The 21,390-nt window shown below is 38.4% G+C and overlaps 11 non-coding genes across 11 annotated transcripts; all 11 read right to left on the bottom strand.

Annotated features, from left to right (window-relative positions):
- Positions 1–1,096: 1,096 nt before the first annotated feature.
- On the bottom strand, positions 1,097–1,169 carry trnar-ucg (transfer RNA arginine (anticodon UCG)). Its single transcript has one exon. It is a non-coding gene; the product is annotated as a tRNA-Arg (tRNA).
- Positions 1,170–3,103: 1,934 nt separating this feature from the next.
- trnar-ucg (transfer RNA arginine (anticodon UCG)) lies at positions 3,104–3,176 on the bottom strand. The gene has a single exon. It is a non-coding gene; the product is annotated as a tRNA-Arg (tRNA).
- Positions 3,177–5,109: 1,933 nt separating this feature from the next.
- trnar-ucg (transfer RNA arginine (anticodon UCG)) lies at positions 5,110–5,182 on the bottom strand. Its single transcript has one exon. It is a non-coding gene; the product is annotated as a tRNA-Arg (tRNA).
- A 1,933-nt stretch (positions 5,183–7,115) lies between these two features.
- Positions 7,116–7,188, bottom strand: trnar-ucg (transfer RNA arginine (anticodon UCG)). Its single transcript has one exon. It is a non-coding gene; the product is annotated as a tRNA-Arg (tRNA).
- Positions 7,189–9,121: 1,933 nt separating this feature from the next.
- Positions 9,122–9,194, bottom strand: trnar-ucg (transfer RNA arginine (anticodon UCG)). The gene has a single exon. It is a non-coding gene; the product is annotated as a tRNA-Arg (tRNA).
- Positions 9,195–11,127: 1,933 nt separating this feature from the next.
- trnar-ucg (transfer RNA arginine (anticodon UCG)) lies at positions 11,128–11,200 on the bottom strand. Its single transcript has one exon. It is a non-coding gene; the product is annotated as a tRNA-Arg (tRNA).
- Positions 11,201–13,133: 1,933 nt separating this feature from the next.
- Positions 13,134–13,206, bottom strand: trnar-ucg (transfer RNA arginine (anticodon UCG)). The gene has a single exon. It is a non-coding gene; the product is annotated as a tRNA-Arg (tRNA).
- Positions 13,207–15,139: 1,933 nt separating this feature from the next.
- On the bottom strand, positions 15,140–15,212 carry trnar-ucg (transfer RNA arginine (anticodon UCG)). The gene has a single exon. It is a non-coding gene; the product is annotated as a tRNA-Arg (tRNA).
- A 1,933-nt stretch (positions 15,213–17,145) lies between these two features.
- On the bottom strand, positions 17,146–17,218 carry trnar-ucg (transfer RNA arginine (anticodon UCG)). Its single transcript has one exon. It is a non-coding gene; the product is annotated as a tRNA-Arg (tRNA).
- A 1,933-nt stretch (positions 17,219–19,151) lies between these two features.
- On the bottom strand, positions 19,152–19,224 carry trnar-ucg (transfer RNA arginine (anticodon UCG)). The gene has a single exon. It is a non-coding gene; the product is annotated as a tRNA-Arg (tRNA).
- Positions 19,225–21,156: 1,932 nt separating this feature from the next.
- On the bottom strand, positions 21,157–21,229 carry trnar-ucg (transfer RNA arginine (anticodon UCG)). Its single transcript has one exon. It is a non-coding gene; the product is annotated as a tRNA-Arg (tRNA).
- Positions 21,230–21,390: the final 161 nt, after the last annotated feature.

Genomic DNA, 21,390 nt, shown 5'->3' with positions numbered 1-21,390 from the left:
ATACCACAAATAGAAGTCTATAAAATATCTTGCTTCAATGACTGTGCACCAGCCGAGAAACAAACGCGGTTCACAAGACTTGGAATTTTGCATGATACCACTACGACACTGGCATGTTACAACAATGGCTTTTTAAAAGCCCTAAAAATGAAAATTTAATCAGAGCGCTATTCCATGAGTATACATTCAAAACATTTTTTCAAGCAAGCTTTGAGGCACTGTTTAAATTTGAGATGGACCTATCCTGCTTGTGTGCAACAACCATTTGAGACAGTACAAACACATTTTTTCGTTAATCTTTTCGCTCATTTAATGGAGAAAATCTTTGCAGATATCAAAATGCAATGTCCAAGATAATTTGGTCTTTAGCATTGTGTAAAATTGAAATGGGCTATTCAAGACTTTGCTTTGTTTTTTGTTTAGTCTCCAATCATTTGGCAACAGGAAGCGTTCTCATGCTCAACCAACACGACTTGTCACGGTTTCGGATTTCTCAAAATATTCTTTCCGCTTCATTCTAGATGGCTTTAAAGGTTTTATAGCTTTGCAGTATCAACATGATTAGACTTGGATCCTTTATGAATATGACTAGCAAAACCATGCAGAGGAACACACTTGTTTTCTCTGCACCACCCCTGAATCCAATCTGGATGGGAACCATGAATGGGAACCTTGCTGGTTTCCACTTTACAAAACTGTAAACAATTCCACTTTACAAAACTGTGATAATTTAATTTTTAAAAATCTTTTCAGCAAGTTCACATTTATAACCAGAACTACAAATAAAATAAAGAAGATACTCATTTTAAGAGCCTCAATGTATGCATCACTCATCTGCCAACATGGAACAGTTATGGGACTCTAGCAAATGTACACCATGGTGCAAAGCAAGCTTTTGAGTGATGCAGAAAGGTGGATCAAGATTGGGGACATGAGTGGTAACAGAAGTGGGGTGGGCCACTTCTTGCTGTTGGCACATTTATTCAGTCAATTTTAAGAGGTTTTCATTTTGTTTCCCATCTTCACTTTTTGGCCAAAGCAAGGGTGGATGACTGCAACCTCTTAAAGGGCTAAGCAAGAGTAGTACTGATATAAGCGACCCAGATGGGACTTGAACCCACAATCCTCAGCTCCGAAGGCTGATGCCTTATCCATTAGGCCACTGAGCCAAACGACACACTGATTGTGCACACTCTTGGAAGGTCTTCTCCATAAGACAAGTCCATTTTGTTTGTTTTTTTTCACATAAAGAACAGCCAGCAGTCTGGCAAGTAAAAGCAAAATGACGCACTTTTGCTGGCTACTCGTTTGTCATATGAGGGGTTCCTTAAGTGAGAATCAGTGTATTTTCAAAAGAAAAAAATCTCCCAGAGCATAGTTTTGACGGTAAAATTGAAATGATGTTCAGCCACTGGTTCCTTGGCTCGTCAAGACTTTGCTTTGTCTTTTGTTTAATCTACAATCATTTGGCAACAGGAAGCGTTCTCATGCTCACCAAACATGATTTGACTAGGTTTAATATTTGTCCATATATTATCTCAGCTTCATTCTAGATGGCTTTAAAGGTTTTATAGCTTTGCAGTATCAACATGATTAGACTTGGATCCTTTATGAATATGACTAGCAAACACGCGACGCAAGAGACTTGTTTTCTCTGCACCAGTCAAGTATTCAACCTGGTTTACTAGACTGGAAAACTTTGCTGCTTTCCACTTCCCAAAAATCTAACCCCAATCAGTGCTCGTTTCTGATAATGTAAAATTTTAACGCCTTTTCAAGCAAGTTCACAAAGGCAAAAAGTTAATTTTGCATTATAGCCAACACTATGAGTAAAATAAACCAGGCACTTTTGCTCGCTGCTTGTGTGTCATATCATGGGTTCCATAATTGAGAATCAGCCTACTTTCAAAAGCAAAAATCACACACATTTGAAAGAGTGTTGTTTGCTTCTCAGATGGAACCTGCATGCCACATAAAAAGCCTTGGAAAAGCTCAGAAGTCCTCAAGATACCACAAATAGAAGTCTATGAAATATCTTGCTTCAATGACTGTGCACCAGCCGAGAAACAAACGCGGTTCACAAGACTTTGAATTTTGCATGATACCACTACGACACTGGTATGTTACAACAATGGCTTTTTAAAAGCCCTAAAAATGAAAATTTAATCAGAGCGCTATTCCATGAGTATACATTCAAAACATTTTTTCAAGCAAGCTTTGAGGCACTGTTTAAATTTGAGATGGACCTATCCTGCTTGTGTGCAACAACCATTTGAGACAGTACAAACACATTTTTTCGTTAATCTTTTCGCTCATTTAATGGAGAAAATCTTTGCAGATATCAAAATGCAATGTCCAAGATAATTTGGTCTTTAGCATTGTGTAAAATTGAAATGGGCTATTCAAGACTTTGCTTTGTTTTTTGTTTAGTCTCCAATCATTTGGCAACAGGAAGCGTTCTCATGCTCAACCAACACGACTTGTCACGGTTTCGGATTTCTCAAAATATTCTTTCCGCTTCATTCTAGATGGCTTTAAAGGTTTTATAGCTTTGCAGTATCAACATGATTAGACTTGGATCCTTTATGAATATGACTAGCAAAACCATGCAGAGGAACACACTTGTTTTCTCTGCACCACCCCTGAATCCAATCTGGATGGGAACCATGAATGGGAACCTTGCTGGTTTCCACTTTACAAAACTGTAAACAATTCCACTTTACAAAACTGTGATAATTTAATTTTTAAAAATCTTTTCAGCAAGTTCACATTTATAACCAGAACTACAAATAAAATAAAGAAGATACTCATTTTAAGAGCCTCAATGTATGCATCACTCATCTGCCAACATGGAACAGTTATGGGACTCTAGCAAATGTACACCATGGTGCAAAGCAAGCTTTTGAGTGATGCAGAAAGGTGGATCAAGATTGGGGACATGAGTGGTAACAGAAGTGGGGTGGGCCACTTCTTGCTGTTGGCACATTTATTCAGTCAATTTTAAGAGGTTTTCATTTTGTTTCCCATCTTCACTTTTTGGCCAAAGCAAGGGTGGATGACTGCAACCTCTTAAAGGGCTAAGCAAGAGTAGTACTGATATAAGTGACCCAGATGGGACTTGAACCCACAATCCTCAGCTCCGAAGGCTGATGCCTTATCCATTAGGCCACTGAGCCAAACGACACACTGATTGTGCACACTCTTGGAAGGTCCTCTCCATAAGACAAGTCCATTTTGTTTGTTTTTTTTCACATAAAGAACAGCCAGCAGTCTGGCAAGTAAAAGCAAAATGACGCACTTTTGCTGGCTACTCGTTTGTCATATGAGGGGTTCCTTAAGTGAGAATCAGTGTATTTTCAAAAGAAAAAAATCTCCCAGAGCATAGTTTTGACGGTAAAATTGAAATGATGTTCAGCCACTGGTTCCTTGGCTCGTCAAGACTTTGCTTTGTCTTTTGTTTAATCTACAATCATTTGGCAACAGGAAGCGTTCTCATGCTCACCAAACATGATTTGACTAGGTTTAATATTTGTCCATATATTATCTCAGCTTCATTCTAGATGGCTTTAAAGGTTTTATAGCTTTGCAGTATCAACATGATTAGACTTGGATCCTTTATGAATATGACTAGCAAACACGCGACGCAAGAGACTTGTTTTCTCTGCACCAGTCAAGTATTCAACCTGGTTTACTAGACTGGAAAACTTGCTGCTTTCCACTTCCCAAAAATCTAACCCCAATCAGTGCTCGTTTCTGATAATGTAAAATTTTAACGCCTTTTCAAGCAAGTTCACAAAGGCAAAAAGTTAATTTTGCATTATAGCCAACACTATGAGTAAAATAAACCAGGCACTTTTGCTCGCTGCTTGTGTGTCATATCATGGGTTCCATAATTGAGAATCAGCCTACTTTCAAAAGCAAAAATCACACACATTTGAAAGAGTGTTGTTTGCTTCTCAGATGGAACCTGCATGCCACATAAAAAGCCTTGGAAAAGCTCAGAAGTCCTCAAGATACCACAAATAGAAGTCTATAAAATATCTTGCTTCAATGACTGTGCACCAGCCGAGAAACAAACGCGGTTCACAAGACTTGGAATTTTGCATGATACCACTACGACACTGGCATGTTACAACAATGGCTTTTTAAAAGCCCTAAAAATGAAAATTTAATCAGAGCGCTATTCCATGAGTATACATTCAAAACATTTTTTCAAGCAAGCTTTGAGGCACTGTTTAAATTTGAGATGGACCTATCCTGCTTGTGTGCAACAACCATTTGAGACAGTACAAACACATTTTTTCGTTAATCTTTTCGCTCATTTAATGGAGAAAATCTTTGCAGATATCAAAATGCAATGTCCAAGATAATTTGGTCTTTAGCATTGTGTAAAATTGAAATGGGCTATTCAAGACTTTGCTTTGTTTTTTGTTTAGTCTCCAATCATTTGGCAACAGGAAGCGTTCTCATGCTCAACCAACACGACTTGTCACGGTTTCGGATTTCTCAAAATATTCTTTCCGCTTCATTCTAGATGGCTTTAAAGGTTTTATAGCTTTGCAGTATCAACATGATTAGACTTGGATCCTTTATGAATATGACTAGCAAAACCATGCAGAGGAACACACTTGTTTTCTCTGCACCACCCCTGAATCCAATCTGGATGGGAACCATGAATGGGAACCTTGCTGGTTTCCACTTTACAAAACTGTAAACAATTCCACTTTACAAAACTGTGATAATTTAATTTTTAAAAATCTTTTCAGCAAGTTCACATTTATAACCAGAACTACAAATAAAATAAAGAAGATACTCATTTTAAGAGCCTCAATGTATGCATCACTCATCTGCCAACATGGAACAGTTATGGGACTCTAGCAAATGTACACCATGGTGCAAAGCAAGCTTTTGAGTGATGCAGAAAGGTGGATCAAGATTGGGGACATGAGTGGTAACAGAAGTGGGGTGGGCCACTTCTTGCTGTTGGCACATTTATTCAGTCAATTTTAAGAGGTTTTCATTTTGTTTCCCATCTTCACTTTTTGGCCAAAGCAAGGGTGGATGACTGCAACCTCTTAAAGGGCTAAGCAAGAGTAGTACTGATATAAGCGACCCAGATGGGACTTGAACCCACAATCCTCAGCTCCGAAGGCTGATGCCTTATCCATTAGGCCACTGAGCCAAACGACACACTGATTGTGCACACTCTTGGAAGGTCTTCTCCATAAGACAAGTCCATTTTGTTTGTTTTTTTTCACATAAAGAACAGCCAGCAGTCTGGCAAGTAAAAGCAAAATGACGCACTTTTGCTGGCTACTCGTTTGTCATATGAGGGGTTCCTTAAGTGAGAATCAGTGTATTTTCAAAAGAAAAAAATCTCCCAGAGCATAGTTTTGACGGTAAAATTGAAATGATGTTCAGCCACTGGTTCCTTGGCTCGTCAAGACTTTGCTTTGTCTTTTGTTTAATCTACAATCATTTGGCAACAGGAAGCGTTCTCATGCTCACCAAACATGATTTGACTAGGTTTAATATTTGTCCATATATTATCTCAGCTTCATTCTAGATGGCTTTAAAGGTTTTATAGCTTTGCAGTATCAACATGATTAGACTTGGATCCTTTATGAATATGACTAGCAAACACGCGACGCAAGAGACTTGTTTTCTCTGCACCAGTCAAGTATTCAACCTGGTTTACTAGACTGGAAAACTTGCTGCTTTCCACTTCCCAAAAATCTAACCCCAATCAGTGCTCGTTTCTGATAATGTAAAATTTTAACGCCTTTTCAAGCAAGTTCACAAAGGCAAAAAGTTAATTTTGCATTATAGCCAACACTATGAGTAAAATAAACCAGGCACTTTTGCTCGCTGCTTGTGTGTCATATCATGGGTTCCATAATTGAGAATCAGCCTACTTTCAAAAGCAAAAATCACACACATTTGAAAGAGTGTTGTTTGCTTCTCAGATGGAACCTGCATGCCACATAAAAAGCCTTGGAAAAGCTCAGAAGTCCTCAAGATACCACAAATAGAAGTCTATAAAATATCTTGCTTCAATGACTGTGCACCAGCCGAGAAACAAACGCGGTTCACAAGACTTGGAATTTTGCATGATACCACTACGACACTGGCATGTTACAACAATGGCTTTTTAAAAGCCCTAAAAATGAAAATTTAATCAGAGCGCTATTCCATGAGTATACATTCAAAACATTTTTTCAAGCAAGCTTTGAGGCACTGTTTAAATTTGAGATGGACCTATCCTGCTTGTGTGCAACAACCATTTGAGACAGTACAAACACATTTTTTCGTTAATCTTTTCGCTCATTTAATGGAGAAAATCTTTGCAGATATCAAAATGCAATGTCCAAGATAATTTGGTCTTTAGCATTGTGTAAAATTGAAATTGGCTATTCAAGACTTTGCTTTGTTTTTTGTTTAGTCTCCAATCATTTGGCAACAGGAAGCGTTCTCATGCTCAACCAACACGACTTGTCACGGTTTCGGATTTCTCAAAATATTCTTTCCGCTTCATTCTAGATGGCTTTAAAGGTTTTATAGCTTTGCAGTATCAACATGATTAGACTTGGATCCTTTATGAATATGACTAGCAAAACCATGCAGAGGAACACACTTGTTTTCTCTGCACCACCCCTGAATCCAATCTGGATGGGAACCATGAATGGGAACCTTGCTGGTTTCCACTTTACAAAACTGTAAACAATTCCACTTTACAAAACTGTGATAATTTAATTTTTAAAAATCTTTTCAGCAAGTTCACATTTATAACCAGAACTACAAATAAAATAAAGAAGATACTCATTTTAAGAGCCTCAATGTATGCATCACTCATCTGCCAACATGGAACAGTTATGGGACTCTAGCAAATGTACACCATGGTGCAAAGCAAGCTTTTGAGTGATGCAGAAAGGTGGATCAAGATTGGGGACATGAGTGGTAACAGAAGTGGGGTGGGCCACTTCTTGCTGTTGGCACATTTATTCAGTCAATTTTAAGAGGTTTTCATTTTGTTTCCCATCTTCACTTTTTGGCCAAAGCAAGGGTGGATGACTGCAACCTCTTAAAGGGCTAAGCAAGAGTAGTACTGATATAAGTGACCCAGATGGGACTTGAACCCACAATCCTCAGCTCCGAAGGCTGATGCCTTATCCATTAGGCCACTGAGCCAAACGACACACTGATTGTGCACACTCTTGGAAGGTCCTCTCCATAAGACAAGTCCATTTTGTTTGTTTTTTTTCACATAAAGAACAGCCAGCAGTCTGGCAAGTAAAAGCAAAATGACGCACTTTTGCTGGCTACTCGTTTGTCATATGAGGGGTTCCTTAAGTGAGAATCAGTGTATTTTCAAAAGAAAAAAATCTCCCAGAGCATAGTTTTGACGGTAAAATTGAAATGATGTTCAGCCACTGGTTCCTTGGCTCGTCAAGACTTTGCTTTGTCTTTTGTTTAATCTACAATCATTTGGCAACAGGAAGCGTTCTCATGCTCACCAAACATGATTTGACTAGGTTTAATATTTGTCCATATATTATCTCAGCTTCATTCTAGATGGCTTTAAAGGTTTTATAGCTTTGCAGTATCAACATGATTAGACTTGGATCCTTTATGAATATGACTAGCAAACACGCGACGCAAGAGACTTGTTTTCTCTGCACCAGTCAAGTATTCAACCTGGTTTACTAGACTGGAAAACTTGCTGCTTTCCACTTCCCAAAAATCTAACCCCAATCAGTGCTCGTTTCTGATAATGTAAAATTTTAACGCCTTTTCAAGCAAGTTCACAAAGGCAAAAAGTTAATTTTGCATTATAGCCAACACTATGAGTAAAATAAACCAGGCACTTTTGCTCGCTGCTTGTGTGTCATATCATGGGTTCCATAATTGAGAATCAGCCTACTTTCAAAAGCAAAAATCACACACATTTGAAAGAGTGTTGTTTGCTTCTCAGATGGAACCTGCATGCCACATAAAAAGCCTTGGAAAAGCTCAGAAGTCCTCAAGATACCACAAATAGAAGTCTATAAAATATCTTGCTTCAATGACTGTGCACCAGCCGAGAAACAAACGCGGTTCACAAGACTTGGAATTTTGCATGATACCACTACGACACTGGCATGTTACAACAATGGCTTTTTAAAAGCCCTAAAAATGAAAATTTAATCAGAGCGCTATTCCATGAGTATACATTCAAAACATTTTTTCAAGCAAGCTTTGAGGCACTGTTTAAATTTGAGATGGACCTATCCTGCTTGTGTGCAACAACCATTTGAGACAGTACAAACACATTTTTTCGTTAATCTTTTCGCTCATTTAATGGAGAAAATCTTTGCAGATATCAAAATGCAATGTCCAAGATAATTTGGTCTTTAGCATTGTGTAAAATTGAAATGGGCTATTCAAGACTTTGCTTTGTTTTTTGTTTAGTCTCCAATCATTTGGCAACAGGAAGCGTTCTCATGCTCAACCAACACGACTTGTCACGGTTTTGGATTTCTCAAAATATTCTTTCCGCTTCATTCTAGATGGCTTTAAAGGTTTTATAGCTTTGCAGTATCAACATGATTAGACTTGGATCCTTTATGAATATGACTAGCAAAACCATGCAGAGGAACACACTTGTTTTCTCTGCACCACCCCTGAATCCAATCTGGATGGGAACCATGAATGGGAACCTTGCTGGTTTCCACTTTACAAAACTGTAAACAATTCCACTTTACAAAACTGTGATAATTTAATTTTTAAAAATCTTTTCAGCAAGTTCACATTTATAACCAGAACTACAAATAAAATAAAGAAGATACTCATTTTAAGAGCCTCAATGTATGCATCACTCATCTGCCAACATGGAACAGTTATGGGACTCTAGCAAATGTACACCATGGTGCAAAGCAAGCTTTTGAGTGATGCAGAAAGGTGGATCAAGATTGGGGACATGAGTGGTAACAGAAGTGGGGTGGGCCACTTCTTGCTGTTGGCACATTTATTCAGTCAATTTTAAGAGGTTTTCATTTTGTTTCCCATCTTCACTTTTTGGCCAAAGCAAGGGTGGATGACTGCAACCTCTTAAAGGGCTAAGCAAGAGTAGTACTGATATAAGCAACCCAGATGGGACTTGAACCCACAATCCTCAGCTCCGAAGGCTGATGCCTTATCCATTAGGCCACTGAGCCAAACGACACACTGATTGTGCACACTCTTGGAAGGTCTTCTCCATAAGACAAGTCCATTTTGTTTGTTTTTTTTCACATAAAGAACAGCCAGCAGTCTGGCAAGTAAAAGCAAAATGACGCACTTTTGCTGGCTACTCGTTTGTCATATGAGGGGTTCCTTAAGTGAGAATCAGTGTATTTTCAAAAGAAAAAAATCTCCCAGAGCATAGTTTTGACGGTAAAATTGAAATGATGTTCAGCCACTGGTTCCTTGGCTCGTCAAGACTTTGCTTTGTCTTTTGTTTAATCTACAATCATTTGGCAACAGGAAGCGTTCTCATGCTCACCAAACATGATTTGACTAGGTTTAATATTTGTCCATATATTATCTCAGCTTCATTCTAGATGGCTTTAAAGGTTTTATAGCTTTGCAGTATCAACATGATTAGACTTGGATCCTTTATGAATATGACTAGCAAACACGCGACGCAAGAGACTTGTTTTCTCTGCACCAGTCAAGTATTCAACCTGGTTTACTAGACTGGAAAACTTGCTGCTTTCCACTTCCCAAAAATCTAACCCCAATCAGTGCTCGTTTCTGATAATGTAAAATTTTAACGCCTTTTCAAGCAAGTTCACAAAGGCAAAAAGTTAATTTTGCATTATAGCCAACACTATGAGTAAAATAAACCAGGCACTTTTGCTCGCTGCTTGTGTGTCATATCATGGGTTCCATAATTGAGAATCAGCCTACTTTCAAAAGCAAAAATCACACACATTTGAAAGAGTGTTGTTTGCTTCTCAGATGGAACCTGCATGCCACATAAAAAGCCTTGGAAAAGCTCAGAAGTCCTCAAGATACCACAAATAGAAGTCTATAAAATATCTTGCTTCAATGACTGTGCACCAGCCGAGAAACAAACGCGGTTCACAAGACTTGGAATTTTGCATGATACCACTACGACACTGGCATGTTACAACAATGGCTTTTTAAAAGCCCTAAAAATGAAAATTTAATCAGAGCGCTATTCCATGAGTATACATTCAAAACATTTTTTCAAGCAAGCTTTGAGGCACTGTTTAAATTTGAGATGGACCTATCCTGCTTGTGTGCAACAACCATTTGAGACAGTACAAACACATTTTTTCGTTAATCTTTTCGCTCATTTAATGGAGAAAATCTTTGCAGATATCAAAATGCAATGTCCAAGATAATTTGGTCTTTAGCATTGTGTAAAATTGAAATTGGCTATTCAAGACTTTGCTTTGTTTTTTGTTTAGTCTCCAATCATTTGGCAACAGGAAGCGTTCTCATGCTCAACCAACACGACTTGTCACGGTTTCGGATTTCTCAAAATATTCTTTCCGCTTCATTCTAGATGGCTTTAAAGGTTTTATAGCTTTGCAGTATCAACATGATTAGACTTGGATCCTTTATGAATATGACTAGCAAAACCATGCAGAGGAACACACTTGTTTTCTCTGCACCACCCCTGAATCCAATCTGGATGGGAACCATGAATGGGAACCTTGCTGGTTTCCACTTTACAAAACTGTAAACAATTCCACTTTACAAAACTGTGATAATTTAATTTTTAAAAATCTTTTCAGCAAGTTCACATTTATAACCAGAACTACAAATAAAATAAAGAAGATACTCATTTTAAGAGCCTCAATGTATGCATCACTCATCTGCCAACATGGAACAGTTATGGGACTCTAGCAAATGTACACCATGGTGCAAAGCAAGCTTTTGAGTGATGCAGAAAGGTGGATCAAGATTGGGGACATGAGTGGTAACAGAAGTGGGGTGGGCCACTTCTTGCTGTTGGCACATTTATTCAGTCAATTTTAAGAGGTTTTCATTTTGTTTCCCATCTTCACTTTTTGGCCAAAGCAAGGGTGGATGACTGCAACCTCTTAAAGGGCTAAGCAAGAGTAGTACTGATATAAGTGACCCAGATGGGACTTGAACCCACAATCCTCAGCTCCGAAGGCTGATGCCTTATCCATTAGGCCACTGAGCCAAACGACACACTGATTGTGCACACTCTTGGAAGGTCCTCTCCATAAGACAAGTCCATTTTGTTTGTTTTTTTTCACATAAAGAACAGCCAGCAGTCTGGCAAGTAAAAGCAAAATGACGCACTTTTGCTGGCTACTCGTTTGTCATATGAGGGGTTCCTTAAGTGAGAATCAGTGTATTTTCAAAAGAAAAAAATCTCCCAGAGCATAGTTTTGACGGTAAAATTGAAATGATGTTCAGCCACTGGTTCCTTGGCTCGTCAAGACTTTGCTTTGTCTTTTGTTTAATCTACAATCATTTGGCAACAGGAAGCGTTCTCATGCTCACCAAACATGATTTGACTAGGTTTAATATTTGTCCATATATTATCTCAGCTTCATTCTAGATGGCTTTAAAGGTTTTATAGCTTTGCAGTATCAACATGATTAGACTTGGATCCTTTATGAATATGACTAGCAAACACGCGACGCAAGAGACTTGTTTTCTCTGCACCAGTCAAGTATTCAACCTGGTTTACTAGACTGGAAAACTTGCTGCTTTCCACTTCCCAAAAATCTAACCCCAATCAGTGCTCGTTTCTGATAATGTAAAATTTTAACGCCTTTTCAAGCAAGTTCACAAAGGCAAAAAGTTAATTTTGCATTATAGCCAACACTATGAGTAAAATAAACCAGGCACTTTTGCTCGCTGCTTGTGTGTCATATCATGGGTTCCATAACTGAGAATCAGCCTACTTTCAAAAGCAAAAATCACACACATTTGAAAGAGTGTTGTTTGCTTCTCAGATGGAACCTGCATGCCACATAAAAAGCCTTGGAAAAGCTCAGAAGTCCTCAAGATACCACAAATAGAAGTCTATAAAATATCTTGCTTCAATGACTGTGCACCAGCCGAGAAACAAACGCGGTTCACAAGACTTGGAATTTTGCATGATACCACTACGACACTGGCATGTTACAACAATGGCTTTTTAAAAGCCCTAAAAATGAAAATTTAATCAGAGCGCTATTCCATGAGTATACATTCAAAACATTTTTTCAAGCAAGCTTTGAGGCACTGTTTAAATTTGAGATGGACCTATCCTGCTTGTGTGCAACAACCATTTGAGACAGTACAAACACATTTTTTCGTTAATCTTTTCGCTCATTTAATGGAGAAAATCTTTGCAGATATCAAAATGCAATGTCCAAGATAATTTGGTCTTTAGCATTGTGTAAAATTGAAATTGGCTATTCAAGACTTTGCTTTGTTTTTTGTTTAGTCTCCAATCATTTGGCAACAGGAAGCGTTCTCATGCTCAACCAACACGACTTGTCACGGTTTCGGATTTCTCAAAATATTCTTTCCGCTTCATTCTAGATGGCTTTAAAGGTTTTATAGCTTTGCAGTATCAACATGATTAGACTTGGATCCTTTATGAATATGACTAGCAAAACCATGCAGAGGAACACACTTGTTTTCTCTGCACCACCCCTGAATCCAATCTGGATGGGAACCATGAATGGGAACCTTGCTGGTTTCCACTTTACAAAACTGTAAACAATTCCACTTTACAAAACTGTGATAATTTAATTTTTAAAAATCTTTTCAGCAAGTTCACATTTATAACCAGAACTACAAATAAAATAAAGAAGATACTCATTTTAAGAGCCTCAATGTATGCATCACTCATCTGCCAACATGGAACAGTTATGGGACTGTAGCAAATGTACACCATGGTGCAAAGCAAGCTTTTGAGTGATGCAGAAAGGTGGATCAAGATTGGGGACATGAGTGGTAACAGAAGTGGGGTGGGCCACTTCTTGCTGTTGGCACATTTATTCAGTCAATTTTAAGAGGTTTTCATTTTGTTTCCCATCTTCACTTTTTGGCCAAAGCAAGGGTGGATGACTGCAACCTCTTAAAGGGCTAAGCAAGAGTAGTACTGATATAAGTGACCCAGATGGGACTTGAACCCACAATCCTCAGCTCCGAAGGCTGATGCCTTATCCATTAGGCCACTGAGCCAAACGACACACTGATTGTGCACACTCTTGGAAGGTCCTCTCCATAAGACAAGTCCATTTTGTTTGTTTTTTTTCACATAAAGAACAGCCAGCAGTCTGGCAAGTAAAAGCAAAATGACGCACTTTTGCTGGCTACTCGTTTGTCATATGAGGGGTTCCTTAAGTGAGAATCAGTGTATTTTCAAAAGAAAAAAATCTCCCAGAGCATAGTTTTGACGGTAAAATTGAAATGATGTTCAGCCACTGGTTCCTTGGCTCGTCAAGACTTTGCTTTGTCTTTTGTTTAATCTACAATCATTTGGCAACAGGAAGCGTTCTCATGCTCACCAAACATGATTTGACTAGGTTTAATATTTGTCCATATATTATCTCAGCTTCATTCTAGATGGCTTTAAAGGTTTTATAGCTTTGCAGTATCAACATGATTAGACTTGGATCCTTTATGAATATGACTAGCAAACACGCGACGCAAGAGACTTGTTTTCTCTGCACCAGTCAAGTATTCAACCTGGTTTACTAGACTGGAAAACTTGCTGCTTTCCACTTCCCAAAAATCTAACCCCAATCAGTGCTCGTTTCTGATAATGTAAAATTTTAACGCCTTTTCAAGCAAGTTCACAAAGGCAAAAAGTTAATTTTGCATTATAGCCAACACTATGAGTAAAATAAACCAGGCACTTTTGCTCGCTGCTTGTGTGTCATATCATGGGTTCCATAATTGAGAATCAGCCTACTTTCAAAAGCAAAAATCACACACATTTGAAAGAGTGTTGTTTGCTTCTCAGATGGAACCTGCATGCCACATAAAAAGCCTTGGAAAAGCTCAGAAGTCCTCAAGATACCACAAATAGAAGTCTATAAAATATCTTGCTTCAATGACTGTGCACCAGCCGAGAAACAAACGCGGTTCACAAGACTTGGAATTTTGCATGATACCACTACGACACTGGCATGTTACAACAATGGCTTTTTAAAAGCCCTAAAAATGAAAATTTAATCAGAGCGCTATTCCATGAGTATACATTCAAAACATTTTTTCAAGCAAGCTTTGAGGCACTGTTTAAATTTGAGATGGACCTATCCTGCTTGTGTGCAACAACCATTTGAGACAGTACAAACACATTTTTTCGTTAATCTTTTCGCTCATTTAATGGAGAAAATCTTTGCAGATATCAAAATGCAATGTCCAAGATAATTTGGTCTTTAGCATTGTGTAAAATTGAAATGGGCTATTCAAGACTTTGCTTTGTTTTTTGTTTAGTCTCCAATCATTTGGCAACAGGAAGCGTTCTCATGCTCAACCAACACGACTTGTCACGGTTTTGGATTTCTCAAAATATTCTTTCCGCTTCATTCTAGATGGCTTTAAAGGTTTTATAGCTTTGCAGTATCAACATGATTAGACTTGGATCCTTTATGAATATGACTAGCAAAACCATGCAGAGGAACACACTTGTTTTCTCTGCACCACCCCTGAATCCAATCTGGATGGGAACCATGAATGGGAACCTTGCTGGTTTCCACTTTACAAAACTGTAAACAATTCCACTTTACAAAACTGTGATAATTTAATTTTTAAAAATCTTTTCAGCAAGTTCACATTTATAACCAGAACTACAAATAAAATAAAGAAGATACTCATTTTAAGAGCCTCAATGTATGCATCACTCATCTGCCAACATGGAACAGTTATGGGACTCTAGCAAATGTACACCATGGTGCAAAGCAAGCTTTTGAGTGATGCAGAAAGGTGGATCAAGATTGGGGACATGAGTGGTAACAGAAGTGGGGTGGGCCACTTCTTGCTGTTGGCACATTTATTCAGTCAATTTTAAGAGGTTTTCATTTTGTTTCCCATCTTCACTTTTTGGCCAAAGCAAGGGTGGATGACTGCAACCTCTTAAAGGGCTAAGCAAGAGTAGTACTGATATAAGCAACCCAGATGGGACTTGAACCCACAATCCTCAGCTCCGAAGGCTGATGCCTTATCCATTAGGCCACTGAGCCAAACGACACACTGATTGTGCACACTCTTGGAAGGTCTTCTCCATAAGACAAGTCCATTTTGTTTGTTTTTTTTCACATAAAGAACAGCCAGCAGTCTGGCAAGTAAAAGCAAAATGACGCACTTTTGCTGGCTACTCGTTTGTCATATGAGGGGTTCCTTAAGTGAGAATCAGTGTATTTTCAAAAGAAAAAAATCTCCCAGAGCATAGTTTTGACGGTAAAATTGAAATGATGTTCAGCCACTGGTTCCTTGGCTCGTCAAGACTTTGCTTTGTCTTTTGTTTAATCTACAATCATTTGGCAACAGGAAGCGTTCTCATGCTCACCAAACATGATTTGACTAGGTTTAATATTTGTCCATATATTATCTCAGCTTCATTCTAGATGGCTTTAAAGGTTTTATAGCTTTGCAGTATCAACATGATTAGACTTGGATCCTTTATGAATATGACTAGCAAACACGCGACGCAAGAGACTTGTTTTCTCTGCACCAGTCAAGTATTCAACCTGGTTTACTAGACTGGAAAACTTGCTGCTTTCCACTTCCCAAAAATCTAACCCCAATCAGTGCTCGTTTCTGATAATGTAAAATTTTAACGCCTTTTCAAGCAAGTTCACAAAGGCAAAAAGTTAATTTTGCATTATAGCCAACACTATGAGTAAAATAAACCAGGCACTTTTGCTCGCTGCTTGTGTGTCATATCATGGGTTCCATAATTGAGAATCAGCCTACTTTCAAAAGCAAAAATCACACACATTTGAAAGAGTGTTGTTTGCTTCTCAGATGGAACCTGCATGCCACATAAAAAGCCTTGGAAAAGCTCAGAAGTCCTCAAGATACCACAAATAGAAGTCTATAAAATATCTTGCTTCAATGACTGTGCACCAGCCGAGAAACAAACGCGGTTCACAAGACTTGGAATTTTGCATGATACCACTACGACACTGGCATGTTACAACAATGGCTTTTTAAAAGCCCTAAAAATGAAAATTTAATCAGAGCGCTATTCCATGAGTATACATTCAAAACATTTTTTCAAGCAAGCTTTGAGGCACTGTTTAAATTTGAGATGGACCTATCCTGCTTGTGTGCAACAACCATTTGAGACAGTACAAACACATTTTTTCGTTAATCTTTTCGCTCATTTAATGGAGAAAATCTTTGCAGATATCAAAATGCAATGTCCAAGATAATTTGGTCTTTAGCATTGTGTAAAATTGAAATTGGCTATTCAAGACTTTGCTTTGTTTTTTGTTTAGTCTCCAATCATTTGGCAACAGGAAGCGTTCTCATGCTCAACCAACACGACTTGTCACGGTTTCGGATTTCTCAAAATATTCTTTCCGCTTCATTCTAGATGGCTTTAAAGGTTTTATAGCTTTGCAGTATCAACATGATTAGACTTGGATCCTTTATGAATATGACTAGCAAAACCATGCAGAGGAACACACTTGTTTTCTCTGCACCACCCCTGAATCCAATCTGGATGGGAACCATGAATGGGAACCTTGCTGGTTTCCACTTTACAAAACTGTAAACAATTCCACTTTACAAAACTGTGATAATTTAATTTTTAAAAATCTTTTCAGCAAGTTCACATTTATAACCAGAACTACAAATAAAATAAAGAAGATACTCATTTTAAGAGCCTCAATGTATGCATCACTCATCTGCCAACATGGAACAGTTATGGGACTCTAGCAAATGTACACCATGGTGCAAAGCAAGCTTTTGAGTGATGCAGAAAGGTGGATCAAGATTGGGGACATGAGTGGTAACAGAAGTGGGGTGGGCCACTTCTTGCTGTTGGCACATTTATTCAGTCAATTTTAAGAGGTTTTCATTTTGTTTCCCATCTTCACTTTTTGGCCAAAGCAAGGGTGGATGACTGCAACCTCTTAAAGGGCTAAGCAAGAGTAGTACTGATATAAGTGACCCAGATGGGACTTGAACCCACAATCCTCAGCTCCGAAGGCTGATGCCTTATCCATTAGGCCACTGAGCCAAACGACACACTGATTGTGCACACTCTTGGAAGGTCCTCTCCATAAGACAAGTCCATTTTGTTTGTTTTTTTTCACATAAAGAACAGCCAGCAGTCTGGCAAGTAAAAGCAAAATGACGCACTTTTGCTGGCTACTCGTTTGTCATATGAGGGGTTCCTTAAGTGAGAATCAGTGTATTTTCAAAAGAAAAAAATCTCCCAGAGCATAGTTTTGACGGTAAAATTGAAATGATGTTCAGCCACTGGTTCCTTGGCTCGTCAAGACTTTGCTTTGTCTTTTGTTTAATCTACAATCATTTGGCAACAGGAAGCGTTCTCATGCTCACCAAACATGATTTGACTAGGTTTAATATTTGTCCATATATTATCTCAGCTTCATTCTAGATGGCTTTAAAGGTTTTATAGCTTTGCAGTATCAACATGATTAGACTTGGATCCTTTATGAATATGACTAGCAAACACGCGACGCAAGAGACTTGTTTTCTCTGCACCAGTCAAGTATTCAACCTGGTTTACTAGACTGGAAAACTTGCTGCTTTCCACTTCCCAAAAATCTAACCCCAATCAGTGCTCGTTTCTGATAATGTAAAATTTTAACGCCTTTTCAAGCAAGTTCACAAAGGCAAAAAGTTAATTTTGCATTATAGCCAACACTATGAGTAAAATAAACCAGGCACTTTTGCTCGCTGCTTGTGTGTCATATCATGGGTTCCATAACTGAGAATCAGCCTACTTTCAAAAGCAAAAATCACACACATTTGAAAGAGTGTTGTTTGCTTCTCAGATGGAACCTGCATGCCACATAAAAAGCCTTGGAAAAGCTCAGAAGTCCTCAAGATACCACAAATAGAAGTCTATAAAATATCTTGCTTCAATGACTGTGCACCAGCCGAGAAACAAACGCGGTTCACAAGACTTGGAATTTTGCATGATACCACTACGACACTGGCATGTTACAACAATGGCTTTTTAAAAGCCCTAAAAATGAAAATTTAATCAGAGCGCTATTCCATGAGTATACATTCAAAACATTTTTTCAAGCAAGCTTTGAGGCACTGTTTAAATTTGAGATGGACCTATCCTGCTTGTGTGCAACAACCATTTGAGACAGTACAAACACATTTTTTCGTTAATCTTTTCGCTCATTTAATGGAGAAAATCTTTGCAGATATCAAAATGCAATGTCCAAGATAATTTGGTCTTTAGCATTGTGTAAAATTGAAATTGGCTATTCAAGACTTTGCTTTGTTTTTTGTTTAGTCTCCAATCATTTGGCAACAGGAAGCGTTCTCATGCTCAACCAACACGACTTGTCACGGTTTCGGATTTCTCAAAATATTCTTTCCGCTTCATTCTAGATGGCTTTAAAGGTTTTATAGCTTTGCAGTATCAACATGATTAGACTTGGATCCTTTATGAATATGACTAGCAAAACCATGCAGAGGAACACACTTGTTTTCTCTGCACCACCCCTGAATCCAATCTGGATGGGAACCATGAATGGGAACCTTGCTGGTTTCCACTTTACAAAACTGTAAACAATTCCACTTTACAAAACTGTGATAATTTAATTTTTAAAAATCTTTTCAGCAAGTTCACATTTATAACCAGAACTACAAATAAAATAAAGAAGATACTCATTTTAAGAGCCTCAATGTATGCATCACTCATCTGCCAACATGGAACAGTTATGGGACTCTAGCAAATGTACACCATGGTGCAAAGCAAGCTTTTGAGTGATGCAGAAAGGTGGATCAAGATTGGGGACATGAGTGGTAACAGAAGTGGGGTGGGCCACTTCTTGCTGTTGGCACATTTATTCAGTCAATTTTAAGAGGTTTTCATTTTGTTTCCCATCTTCACTTTTTGGCCAAAGCAAGGGTGGATGACTGCAACCTCTTAAAGGGCTAAGCAAGAGTAGTACTGATATAAGTGACCCAGAAGGGACTTGAACCCACAATCCTCAGCTCCGAAGGCTGATGCCTTATCCATTAGGCCACTGAGCCAAACGACACACTGATTGTGCACACTCTCGGAAGGTCTTCTCCATAAGACAAGTCCATTTTGTTTGTTTTTTTCACATAAAGAACAGCCAGCAGTCTGGCAAGTAAAAGCAAAATGACGCACTTTTGCTGGCTACTCGTTTGTCATATGAGGGGTTCCTTAAGTGAGAATCAGTGTATTTTCAAAAGAAAAAAATCTCCCAGAGCATAGTTTTGACGGTAAAATTGAAATGATGTTCAGCCACTGGTTCCTTGGCTCGTCAAGACTTTGCTTTGTCTTTTGTTTAATCTACAATCATTTGGCAACAGGAAGCGTTCTCATGCTCACCAAACATGATTTGACTAGGTTTAATATTTGTCCATATATTATCTCAGCTTCATTCTAGATGGCTTTAAAGGTTTTATAGCTTTGCAGTATCAACATGATTAGACTTGGATCCTTTATGAATATGACTAGCAAACACGCGACGCAAGAGACTTGTTTTCTCTGCACCAGTCAAGTATTCAACCTGGTTTACTAGACTGGAAAACTTGCTGCTTTCCACTTCCCAAAAATCTAACCCCAATCAGTGCTCGTTTCTGATAATGTAAAATTTTAACGCCTTTTCAAGCAAGTTCACAAAGGCAAAAAGTTAATTTTGCATTATAGCCAACACTATGAGTAAAATAAACCAGGCACTTTTGCTCGCTGCTTGTGTGTCATATCATGGGTTCCATAACTGAGAATCAGCCTACTTTCAAAAGCAAAAATCACACACATTTGAAAGAGTGTTGTTTGCTTCTCAGATGGAACCTGCATGCCACATAAAAAGCCTTGGAAAAGCTCAGAAGTCCTCAAGATACCACAAATAGAAGTCTATAAAATATCTTGCTTCAATGACTGTGCACCAGCCGAGAAACAAACGCGGTTCACAAGACTTGGAATTTTGCATGATACCACTACGACACTGGCATGTTACAACAATGGCTTTTTAAAAGCCCTAAAAATGAAAATTTAATCAGAGCGCTATTCCATGAGTATACATTCAAAACATTTTTTCAAGCAAGCTTTGAGGCACTGTTTAAATTTGAGATGGACCTATCCTGCTTGTGTGCAACAACCATTTGAGACAGTACAAACACATTTTTTCGTTAATCTTTTCGCTCATTTAATGGAGAAAATCTTTGCAGATATCAAAATGCAATGTCCAAGATAATTTGGTCTTTAGCATTGTGTAAAATTGAAATTGGCTATTCAAGACTTTGCTTTGTTTTTTGTTTAGTCTCCAATCATTTGGCAACAGGAAGCGTTCTCATGCTCAACCAACACGACTTGTCACGGTTTCGGATTTCTCAAAATATTCTTTCCGCTTCATTCTAGATGGCTTTAAAGGTTTTATAGCTTTGCAGTATCAACATGATTAGACTTGGATCCTTTATGAATATGACTAGCAAAACCATGCAGAGGAACACACTTGTTTTCTCTGCACCACCCCTGAATCCAATCTGGATGGGAACCATGAATGGGAACCTTGCTGGTTTCCACTTTACAAAACTGTAAACAATTCCACTTTACAAAACTGTGATAATTTAATTTTTAAAAATCTTTTCAGCAAGTTCACATTTATAACCAGAACTACAAATAAAATAAAGAAGATACTCATTTTAAGAGCCTCAATGTATGCATCACTCATCTGCCAACATGGAACAGTTATGGGACTGTAGCAAATGTACACCATGGTGCAAAGCAAGCTTTTGAGTGATGCAGAAAGGTGGATCAAGATTGGGGACATGAGTGGTAACAGAAGTGGGGTGGGCCACTTCTTGCTGTTGGCACATTTATTCAGTCAATTTTAAGAGGTTTTCATTTTGTTTCCCATCTTCACTTTTTGGCCAAAGCAAGGGTGGATGACTGCAACCTCTTAAAGGGCTAAGCAAGAGTAGTACTGATATAAGTGACCCAGATGGGACTTGAACCCACAATCCTCAGCTCCGAAGGCTGATGCCTTATCCATTAGGCCACTGAGCCAAACGACACACTGATTGTGCACACTCTTGGAAGGTCCTCTCCATAAGACAAGTCCATTTTGTTTGTTTTTTTTCACATAAAGAACAGCCAGCAGTCTGGCAAGTAAAAGCAAAATGACGCACTTTTGCTGGCTACTCGTTTGTCATATGAGGGGTTCCTTA

This window comes from Electrophorus electricus, chromosome 22 (assembly GCF_041902795.1).
Source record: "Electrophorus electricus isolate QZ-2024a chromosome 22, ASM4190279v1, whole genome shotgun sequence".
NCBI lineage: Eukaryota > Metazoa > Chordata > Actinopteri > Gymnotiformes > Gymnotidae > Electrophorus > Electrophorus electricus.
The sequence above is the reverse complement of the archived record's forward strand: the minus strand, read 5'-3'. Positions and strand labels throughout refer to the sequence as shown.